The sequence below is a fragment of the Schistocerca americana genome, unplaced genomic scaffold (genome assembly GCF_021461395.2).
Source record: "Schistocerca americana isolate TAMUIC-IGC-003095 unplaced genomic scaffold, iqSchAmer2.1 HiC_scaffold_18, whole genome shotgun sequence".
Taxonomy (NCBI): domain Eukaryota; kingdom Metazoa; phylum Arthropoda; class Insecta; order Orthoptera; family Acrididae; genus Schistocerca; species Schistocerca americana.
The window spans coordinates 5,193,218-5,203,961 of record NW_025725884.1 but is presented as its reverse complement, the minus strand read 5'-3'; positions in this window follow the sequence as shown (position 1 = coordinate 5,203,961).

Here is a 10,744-nt window from a genome sequence, read left to right as displayed (position 1 = left end):
GACGGACTTAATGAGAAACATTCTTCATTTGATAATAAGAGAATTTTGCGGTAAAAAAAAGTACCTATTATCGATGGACCTGGATTTATCAGTTATCCCCTTTTATGTCCTTGGTGCATAATTCATGGAATTGTACCTGATTCTAAAGTAGCACTGTTATAATGCTTTTCCTAGCCCCAAAATTTGTTAGACGTAGAAATTGATTGAGATCGGAATCGATAAACCTACCGACCTTAAAGGGTTTTACATCAATTTACACTTACGATTCTTTGATTTTTATGTTGCTTAAACATCTTTCGGCGTACGTGCATTACTCAAAAGTAAGAATAGTTTAGTATTGCGTTCAGATTCTTCTCATCCATTTTTCATCCAGTTATTACAGTTATTTGCGTAATGAAGGAAGTTGCTGATTTTGGGGACTGCTGACAGCTACAGGTAAGGAATCATCATCAGGACAGAATCAGGAATACAGTTAGAAGAAAAAAATTTCCGATATTTGTGAGGCAGGGAACTAATTTTTGGCGTGTAAGAACTTGGATTCTATGGGAAGAGAATAATTTGGGGCCTTCAGTGGTATCATAACTACTGTGCTACATTTAAATTTAACAAATGGGTAGGTCTCTTCGACTATTGTATGTAAATACAATTAGATGGTGATTGTAAAAACCGAACTGCCAAAAAGATATTTTGCTTTGGGTTACGAAACGTATGGGGCATCCGGGCTGGTGACTGACTGGGGCTTGGTGGAATAAACAGTCGGGTATATCTTTATTTACTCTTTGGTGGGATACTAAGGAGCGCAGCTCTCCATCATTTGCGTTATTGGCATTACAGAAGACAAAATATTTTTCCAAATAGGTTGAAGTTGAGTGATAAGTGTTTCTTGTTAGTTAACACACGACTGTATTCTCCTCCAGGTTACATAAACTGACTTCTTAGTATATATCAAAGACATTTTTAAGTAAGTTGTATAATTATCTTCATATATGCCAGTGGCAATCAGTGTATAAATTTGGTTATTGTGTAGTTTTCAGAGGCAATTAGTTTTATATCCAAAGATAATGATTACTTTGACTGTAAAACAGATTACAGAATTTCACCTGTAGATAATTTCACCAATGTTAAAACATTATCTGAAGAAAGTAATCTATTTCAAAATTAAACATTTAGATTAACATTGACGAAATCTTCAATGGTTCTGTTTGTAGTTCCATCTGTTCGTTCAAAATAATGTCTCGATGTTTGGTAACACACATGTAAATTCCAGCTTCTTGTAAAATGTTTACCATATATCCTTTTTCCCTGGTGGGTGGAACGGGCAGCCATTACGTAATGTCACCAAACTTGTTGTTCTAACTGTGAGAAAATGAAGATAATTTCATGCCAGTGAAATTCAGATGTGGTTTAAATATTGTTTTGAAAATTCCTTCTGCCTACTCCAATGTATATTTTCTTTCCCCTGACACATTTCAACATATTAATACCTGATAGAGTAAATGTATGGGATTCAGCTAGAGAAAGATAAATTTGTGATCATGTTAGGTCGTGTAATCTCTTACTTTTTCTCAAATTAGTTTTTGTTAAAGTGGAAGTTTAATCTGATCCGATATTTTTCCTCAATATGGGAAATATTTCTACCACTTGAGAGAAATCAGGAACAATAAAGGGAAATAATTTAATAATAACAAAGGGAATATAGCAGTAATCATGAACAAACCGGACTGGGTGAAAAGAAACAAGTCCACATGGAAAACACCCTAATTAAACTATTGCTAACTAAAACCGTATTTCTATTTAACAAAAGAAAAATCCAATCCAACTCCACATAAACTGCAGACCCAACAAAAATTCATAAAGAAAACAGTCCTATCAACCCAATAGTAAAGAACGTGATTAAACTTGCATTCTTACCATGAAAGAGATCAATTACATTTTTACTTAGAACTATGTATTGAGAAATCAGTGTCCAGTAAAGCGTTCGAGTCTTGTGATACAACACATTACAGGTATCACATTAAGACAGGCCAACAGTTATTTTCTTAGAGGTAACAAACTTGTACACCAGTGGACGAGTTGACAAATCTAATTAAGTTATTAAACATAATTTGCAAACACATCATACATTATCACTGGCTCGTTATTGTATATGCAATTAATTACATGTACAAGGATAGAGCGAAGGTTATTGAATTCGTATTCAGCAAGGGCAACAGAATAAATAAACTTTCTAAACCTCTAAACTACAAAACGTTGAGTTGAGTACACACACCAGACAACCACAGACTGCATAATTAACAAATAATGTCCGTTGACATATTTAAAAACCTGTATGGAGAAAAAAATACTTACTTAACGAAGGAAACAGAATACCTGAACTAAAAACAGAAGAAATAGCAAGCTTCATGTGGTTACAATGACATCTTAGTCAAAATATTTACGCTCATACGCTATACATTAATAAAAAGGAACTATAAGAGAGCTTTACATAAACCAGAATACTTCATTTTAGAAATGTCTATGCACTGTCATAACATACTGGAAAAAATTTGATGTCAGATTACAACTGTACTGCATAAAAACCAACCTTAGAATATTTTTCGCAATACATAACACAGTACGACCATGAATTTGTCATTTCCTCAGACAGTCTTGTAAATTTAGCCGTTAAGATTTTAAAAAGTTGATGTGTGGACACATGCCACGGATAGATATGAAGTCCCAAGAAAGTGTTCACAGACCGCCGGCCGGTGTGGCAGAGCGGTTGTTGACGCTTCAGTCCGGAAGCGCGTGACCGTTACGGTCGCAGGTTCGAATCTTGCCTTGGGCATTGATGTGTGTGACGTCCTTAGGTTGGTTAGGTTTAAGTAGTTCTAACTTCAGGGGGACTGATGACCTCTGGTGTCAAGTCCCACAATGCTCAGAGCCATTTGAACCATTTATTTATTTTTTTTTTTTTTGTTCACAGATCATCTAAAATCTCAAAATCATGATATTGTCTTTATCTCTCTTACACCTAAAACAACAGAAATGCACAAGCAATAGCACAACGCCTTTCAATATGACTGCCAACTGAGGAAATATGTCTAGTAAATATTTTAGGAGAAACAGAAAAATTCACTTTATTTCGAATAACCATATCGACCTAAACCATAGTAACAAACATTAATAAGACAAGCACTGTTTTAATTCGATACTGATTATAAAGAGATATGTAGTGTCTGCTTGTAAAATCAGGCTAAGACAACATGTGCATCAGGGACAATCTTGTAAGTGATGGATCTCAATATATTAATGGCACATACTGTTAAGAGAAAGTATTAAGGTATACAAGGTTTAAGGGAAACACAGAGATATCAGTGCAAAAAATCCATAGGCAGTTAGTATGCTTACAGCTCTAAAGAGGCCACATACTACTAGGCCCACTAATATTCGTGTATATCACACAATTTCGTGACTAAGTTACTAGTCTAGTACCACTGTAGGCAGTGTATGCAGAAGTTTGTATGTTAATGCAAACGGTTAAGACGGGTATGTACTCTGCATGTTGCTGCTATTACTGCGACACAATTTGCGGAATTCGTGAATATTTTGCACAGCTGTGGCTAGAATGTAGAAGTAAAGAGGCCTACAGATATTTGGCTAGTGCGAACGGGCAAGGTCCTTATTAAGCAATCAGTTCTGCTAGGCAGGTTTGCGACACCACTCGCAGGTGAGGAAGCATGGCCCGGCAGGCATTATAAGCAACTGATGTGGTGACAAGGTGTAGAGTAATCAGGCACAACACAGGGCTGTTGTGTGCCATGAAAAACCTATACCCTGTAGTCACAACAGTGTGTAACTGTATGTGGGTAGGAGGGGAGGGGGGAGGGGGCACTTGGCACTGCATGGGTGCTGTGAGCAGGTGGCCACCAGTCCCCAGTCTCTATGTGACGTCGTCGGCGGGCTGCAAGCTGCCGTCTGCAAGGATGGAGCTGGGTCACGGCCTCGCAGCCTCGCGGTCCCTAGGCTGTCCCCAACCACCGACAGAGTCACCCTGAGCGGGCGACTGGACGTGCTGTGCCTCTCCCACAACTAATGCTGCTGGCTGTTACCCTTTCGCACCCTGCACGGTGGCCATAAGCAGCACTTGAGAGAGTACACCGGAGGGCAGGCACAGTGGTTCGCGTCAGCCGACACGCGCTACCGGCCACACCGCCTCGGCGAGAACAGGAGCCTTTACGTCAAGGGGGCGGAACGTCAGGTGCCGTAACAGCAGACTCCGGCGTTCGTGTTTGCGCTGAAAGACTTATGAACGTCAAGTCGCCGTCGTCTGAATCAACATAGGCACTATGTATTCTTCGGCGGAATAAAGGTCAGTGCCAAACTTATCTATGCATGTTTGCACGGGCTGGGCTGATTCACCCTTTCCTACCAAAACATATGTCTCAGTCATCCTGGTACATTCAACCCTCTGAGACCAAGGGATCGTAAGAATTTGTTGTCAGATTGGTCGTTTTACTTAGCAACGTAACAAGTAATGTCAGAAAGTGTTTCTCGATGTAAAACACTATGGTTTGGGGAGAGCGACGTTTAGTGAGTGGTGAGTGAGGCAGTGGCACTTCATGTAGGTTCGGTGGTATCAGTTCAGCACAATGTCGTTCAGTGGGTCTAGTTTCTTTTTTTGCGTTGCATTGGGCGGTAGCACTTGGTGTCAGAATTAATGTTGTCAGCTACAGTATGAGATGTTTAGAGTTACTTTTGTGAACCCACAGGAACCCATTTACTTACTTTCGTTTAGGGGTAATGGTGAACATGACAATGTAGTGCCGTTTAGGTGTGTATTCTGTAATTTGTCTGGCCTCGAACTGCCGTGTACCAGTGCTGTAGCACCTGGTTGTTCTGTGTGTGGGTGAATTCATCATCTGGCTAGTATCTCTGCTGAGCGTAGATGGGTGATGATTAGCCGGAAGAATTAATTTGCGTTTCAATTTTTCGTGTAATGTGCTTAAATGGGAGTTCCTGCGTGTTTTATTTTGTTTATTTTGTTTTTTTTTTTGGAACAGTTTAATTAAGGTAGGCGTAGAGTACTCCAAACGGCAGAAATACATGAAAGCAGCTGGTACTTTAACTCAGCGAGTGCACGTGTTAAGAGAAAAACTGGAGCATGAGAGGCAAAGAAAATACGAAATTAATCGTGAGTTAGAAGCTGAGAAAGCGAGTCAGATTCAGCCGCAATTGCACGAAAAAAGATACAAATGCAGAGTGCTTCCTGTCCAAAACGACCCGGCAGTGGTCACCTTAATTAATTCCTTCTCTGACAAGACCACAGAGGACGTGACAATTTTTATTAAAGAGATCAGGTGTGCTGCCGCAGAGCACGGGAGTTCAGATGAATCTGCGTTTGGCAGGGACGCCAAAGCACACGTTGTACACCACGAGCCCTTGAGCAAAGCACAGCCGTTTCAGAAGTGGCCGTTGGACTGTGCCAGTGGAACCAAAAGCAAACTAGTGGACGGTTTTAACAGGGAGACTAAGGACTTTATCAATGTAGAGCAACGAGTCGGTGGATGCGTTCTCTAATAGAGTCCATAAACTGAGTGCAAAGATATATGCGCGGTGCCACAGTGTGAAAGCTAATACGGTGTCATTGCATGAGGCAGAAATAGAGCAGTTGACGTTTTTCTGCGTGATATACCCGCAGAGATGTCACAGAGGTATTAAGGAGTTATGTATGCTGTCAGGAGGGGCTTATAGGGAAGCAATGTAGACAACCATAGTGTTCCCTGGCGGAGTGGGTCATCAGGCATCTGACTGTAGAGGTGGAAAGGATGGTGAGACCTGGCAAGAGAAGCATCTGTTTAACACGTACGAGAGTGGTTCAGCCATTGGAAGGCAATCAATATAGACCGTAACATGGCACAAGTTGGTTCACAGATGAAATGCTGCTTAATACGTTTGGTGAGTGGCTAGAACAGATTGTTGATAGACACAAGAGCGCTTGTGTCCGTTATCAATCCGCACCTTATTGGGAAGAGGAGATATTGGCGATAAAATTGTGAACTCATTGGGTACAGCAGTACTGAAGTTGGGGAAACCAAGTCCAAGGAACGCATGGAGATATTGCTGTGCATAGGTGAAGGTTATTCAGTGATTCTTACGCTACACTTTCTTGACAAAGATTGATCTTTGGCAACACACTGTACAGTTCAGTGGAACTTTGTTTCAGTTGGGAGAAACAATTGCAACTAAGGCAATGGCGCACGGTTCACTTACCATGGGGCGACGCCAAATGAACTGTGTACGTTTTCAGTATAGATTGAATAGCAGGACAAAATACCAGCAGGTATTGGGGAAATAGTGCGGCTTTCAGGCGATACTGATTCGTAGAGAGACACATAATGTTATTGAGCCTCTGTTAAGCAGTAAAGGGTTAGATGGATCACATTGTTTAGCCCGCTGGAGTTATGCACTTGTGAGTGACATTCACGGGTAATGGATGGTTCTGGTTAGTGTGGATAGCATTAGTATAAGGGAGGTAATTCTATCAAATTGTGCAGAAACAGCGTAGCTACTCAGTGACTAAAAATGAGATGCTGGTGGTCATATTAGGTATTATGTATTTTCGATTCTATCTGTATGGTAGGAAGTTTAAGGTCACGACAGACTACGCCTTATTTAAATGGTTGCTTGGTTTCAAAGATGCGTCTAGCATATTAATTTTGTGGACAATTAAGCTCGGTGAATTCATGTCCAATGTAATTAATAAGCCAGCGGGATCACATGCAGACATAGATGCATTAAGTGGTTGATTAGCGTTGTTGAGGACGTTAGGGAGGGGCATGGAAAGTTGGAAGGGGGCACAGGCAAAAGATAAGGAGTGCCACATATCTCAGTCACGGCCACACTTTTTACAACCACGTTGGCCTATTGTCTAGGAAGACGATGTGTAGACCGCCTGTGGTGGTTTCGGCTGCTTTTAAGAAGGACGTTTCGCAGCAAGTTTATGAGCATTTGTTATCAGGTATTGGAGAGCTACGTGCGACGGATAGATGTTAAGAACTGTGTGCCACGCGTGCAAAGGGCCGACATTTGGCATCGCGAAGAGACTACCAGATGCGTCCAGAGCGTTTTCTATGTTGGGGACGCATGTCCTCAGGGCCATTTAATACAACACCTGCAGTGAATAGGTATTTTATCACGATCGTCGATCATTTATCTCGAGTTTTGGCAATCGTATCCATGCCAGACTAACTGGCGAGTACCGTGGCACGGGCGTTATTAAACAGGGGGGTACTGACGTTTGGAGTACCCCATACCATAGTTAAAGATCAGAGTACCATATCTGCCCCAGATTTAAAGAAACGACTATGCCAAGTGCTACGAATTCGGCAGTTACAGACGAGTCTCTTTGTATGCAGACCAACGGGAGAACCGAATGCGTGCACAAGACAACTGCAAACATGTTAATTTATTGCGTTCATTTCAGGGACGATGACTGGAACATGTACGTTCCCTACGTCCTGTGCGCCTACAATTCGAAGGACCATACCGAAATGGACTTGTCGCCATTTGAGGTGACGTACAGTAGGAGCGTCCCATCTCGCTTTGACGTTGAAAGACATGGACTTCAATCTCATTTACTTTGCACGCCATATATACGAGGTCTATCCACAAAGTACATTACGTTTTCGTTTGTGTCCGTTAGGGGCGGGGCTATCGTGGCCATCTTGGTGTCATGGCATTCCGCCGCTCAGTCGGCATCTTGGCATACTAGTGGAAGGTTCGTGCTGTACTCCGTTGAGTTACCGTAACAGTTTGAAATTTCAGCGTTAATTGAAAATGCCGCGAAGTGTGAAGTGCGTGTTGTAATAAGGTTTCTGACTGCAAAAAACTATACACTGATAGAAACCTATCGGCAGCTTTGTGAAGTGTATGGGGACAACATAATCATTGAAGGTGGAGTGCGTCAATGGGTCATAAAATTTAAAAATGGCCGAACTAAAGTTCACGACGAAGAGCGAAGTGGAAGACCCAGCATAGTGACTGCCGAACGTGTCGAAAAAGTCGATACCGCGGTCCGTGAAAACCGTAATTTCACAATAACGGAACTCTCTATGAGTTTTCCACAAATTTCACGAAGTTTGTTGCACGAAATCATCACCGAAAAGCTTGGTTACCACAAGTTTTGTGCAAGATGGATACCAAAAATCTTGACAGAGATTCAGAAAAATCAGCGAATGGCTGCAGCGTTAACGTTTTTGGATGCTTACGCGAAAGATGGCGACTCATTACTCGATCGCATCGTTACTGGTGACGAAACATGGGTTAAGCATGTGAACTGCGAGACAAAATTGCAGTCAATGCAGTGGGGGCACACAAATTCCCCCCAAAAACCCAAGAAATGCATGCGGACAATGTCGGCAAGGAAGGCGATGGCGACTGTCTTTTGGGACAGAAAAGGTGTGATTTTTGTGGATATCCTGGAAAGAGGCACTACAATAAACTCTCAAAGGTATTGCCAAACTCTGCACAACCTCAGAAGAGCAATACAAAACAAGCGCAGGGGAAAGTTGGGCTCAAAGATCTCGCTGATTCACGAAACGCCCGGGCCCACACGGCAAATGCCTCTCGTGAAGTTCTCGAATCTTTTAAGTGGGAGTTGTTTCCTCATCCGCCGTACGGTCCCGACCTGGCACCGAGCGACTTCCACTTATTCCCAGAAATGAAGAAGTGGTTGGCTATGCAGCGTTTTGATGACGACGCACAGCTTTAAGAAGAGGTAACCACGTGGTTGAAGGCGCAGGCGGCCGAATTTTACGACGAAGGAATTTCCAAGCTCGTCCATCGCTACGATAAGTGCCTTAATTTAAATGGCAACTATGTAGAAAAGTAGTATTTAAGTGTGGCTTTCATCTGTATATAATAAAAAAAATTTCCAATACTTTATTTTTAATTCCAAAACGTAATGTACTTTGTGGATAGACCTCGTATTTTACTTATTTTATTGTAGCGAAAGTACATTCAATCACTCTCTTCTAATACTAGGTGAAAGCCTATATGGCTAGATGAGTTTTATGTTAAAACATTATGCGATCAAAAGTATTCGGATACCCCATAAAAATATACGTTTTTCATATTAGGTTCATTGTGCTGCCACCTACTGCCAGGTGCTCCATATCAGCAACCCCAATAGTCATCAGACATCGTGAGAGAGCAGAATGGGGCGCTCCGCAGAACTCACGGACGTCGGACGCGGTCAGGTGGTTGGGTGTCACTTGTGTCATAAATCTGTACGCGAGATCCCCACACTCCTAAATATCCGTAGGTCCACTGTTTCTGATCTGAAAAGTGGAAACGTGAAGGGATACGTACAGCACAAAAGCGTACCGGCCGACCTCATCCGTTGTCCGACAGAGACTGCCGACATTTGAAGACGGTCGTAATGTGTAAGAGGCAGATATCCTTGCAGACCATCACTCACGAATTCCAAACTGCATCAGGATGCACTGCAAGTAGTACGACAGTTAGGTGGGAGGTGGGAAAACTTGGATTTCATGGTCGAGCGGCTGCTCATAAGCCACACCTCACGCCGGTAATTTCCAAACACCGGCCCGCTTAGTGTAAGGAGTGTATACATTGGACGATTGAACAATGTAAAAACGTTGTGTGGAGTGACGAATCACGGTATACATTGTGGCGACCTGATGGTAGGGTGTGGGTACAACGAATGTCCGGTGAACGTTATCTGCCAGCGTGTGTAGTGTCAACATTAAAATTCGGAGGCGGTGGCGTTATTATGTGGTCGCTTTTTTCATGGAAGGGGCATGCACACTTTCTTGTTTTGCGTGGCACTATCACAGCACAGGCCTCAATGATGTTTTAAGCACCTTCTTGCTTCACACTGTTGAAGAGCAATTCGGGGATGGCGATTACATCTTTCAACACGATCGAGCACCTGTTCATAACGCAAGGCCTGTAGCGGAGTGGTTACACAACAATAACATCCCTGCAATGGACTGCCTGCACAGAGTCCTGACCTGAATCCTACAGAACACCTCTGGGATGTTTTGTAACGCCGACTTCGGGCCAGGCCTCACCGACAGATATCGATATCTTTCCTCAATGCAACCCTCCGTGAAGAATGGTCTGCCTTTCCTCAAGAAAACTTCCAGCACCTAGCTGATCGTATGCCTGCGAGAGTGGAAGCTGTCTTAAAGGCTAAGGGCTAGCCACCACCAAATCGAGTTCCAGCATTACGGATGGAGGGCGCCACAAACTCGTAAGTCATTTTCAGCTAGGTGTCCGGATACTTTCGATCACATAGTGTATCACTCTGATTAGTGAGAGAGGACGGGTGCAGGGTATTTTCCTTTATTTGTGCAGTCAGTTCAGCAGCTTCACTGTAGCCACGATGGCGCCACATCTCCCTCTCGATCGTTGTTCTATGGGGAGCACGTGGGACCAGTTTGAATGCTAGGTGATGACCAATGTTGTTCTTCTTCTTAGTCTCTCAAGCTGTCGTATCAACTCTGAAATTTCTCTTCTCACTCACTGGGCCCCCTGACTGGCCAGTGTAGGAGGGCGCCAGTGCTCGCTACCTGACACTCCCAGAGCCCCTCTGGAGACAAGGAGTCGTCGGTCAGTGCTGGTCTGCTGCTGCTCATGGCTGGAGGTCCGGCGGCGTGGTCCCGTATCGGTAACCATGAGTGTTCTTTGTGAACTCCAGCTTCATTGGTTACAATATCGCGAGCGAGTTAGAGAATTT